This window comes from Cynara cardunculus (assembly GCF_001531365.2).
Source record: "Cynara cardunculus var. scolymus isolate 2C chromosome LG 12, CcrdV1, whole genome shotgun sequence".
Classification (NCBI taxonomy): Eukaryota; Viridiplantae; Streptophyta; class Magnoliopsida; order Asterales; family Asteraceae; genus Cynara; species Cynara cardunculus.
The window spans coordinates 15,578,180-15,579,454 of NC_037539.1; positions in this window are offsets into that span (position 1 = coordinate 15,578,180).

Sequence of the window (1,275 nt, forward strand, 5' to 3'; positions counted from 1 at the left end):
TTGATTTATGCTTGAAGGCTCTGTGACAAAAACCTTTTTATATAGAGACTCATTTTCAGAAGGCTCTGTGATGTGTTTTGGAAAAAATTCAAGAGCCTCTGAGGATAACTTTCTCTCAAGAAGATGAATTGTACACACACAAGCATAGTCTTCTTGAGTTTCTGGTTGTCCAAACTTAAAAATTCCTATCTGACTCTGTCTCATAAATTTCCTTGGAATGGAATCCTTCTTTTTAGAAGGTGAGAAAGCATCAATATAGTCTTCAAAAGCTACATTCTCCATTATTAAAGGAGTTCTTGATTCTAGAGCAACCAAAAGCCTTCTTCTTTTGAAAATGGATTTAGAATCTAGGATGTTACTTTTAAGATTTTTTGAAGATCTGAAGGTATTCTCAAGAGTTTTGTTAGATTTAAAACCTGGTTTATTATCAAATTCTGACCCATACCTCTTCTCCCCATGTTGACTTTGATCTTTTTATAAACATTTTGAGCCTCTTGAAACTTTCTAATTTTTAGCTCTCTGTCAAGAACATCTTGATGCAAAAATTATCTTTCTTTTTGGAAGTAATCTTTGACAGAAGTAACATTGCATTTCTCATGCTCTACCTTCCTTAACTCATCAACCTTGTTTTTTAACTCCTTTTGAATTTCGGCAAACTTTTCTTTTGAAAATTTTTCCAAATTTACAAAGTTTGTTTGAGCTTCTTCGAACATTTTAAAAAATCTGTTTCTTTCCTCTGTGAGAAGAATGACTTCTTTTTCACAAAGAGAAAGTTTTTCTTTAAGCTTGTAATGTTCCAAATGGCATGAATCAAGATTATCAATTGATTCAGAAGAGTAAGAAGTGGAAACCTCTTGGTCATTTGAGTCAGAAGAGTCGGGGTCAATTTTTGCCATCCCACAGAAGATCTCATCCTCTGTGTCTAACAAGGATTCACCCTCCTTAGCCTTGAAGCTATGATATTCATCAATACAAATGGCTTGGTTGTTCTTGAGAGTCTTCTTCCCTCCTTCGATCTGTTTCTCCAATTCTGCCCAAATGTCCATAGACAAATTGCAGTAATCAATACATTTGAAGATCTCATGAGGTATAGCCATGATTAGCAGCCTTTTGCATTTGCTTTCCAGTTCAATCAATACCTAGTCTTCATCGCTCCAGTTAGCAATAAGTCTTGGCTCATAATGCTTAGGAACTTCAGGGGTTGTACCAGTAGCTGGAACTCTTGGAATCAAATTCATTGGCACATATGGAGGATTGTAGAGAAATTCACAAATT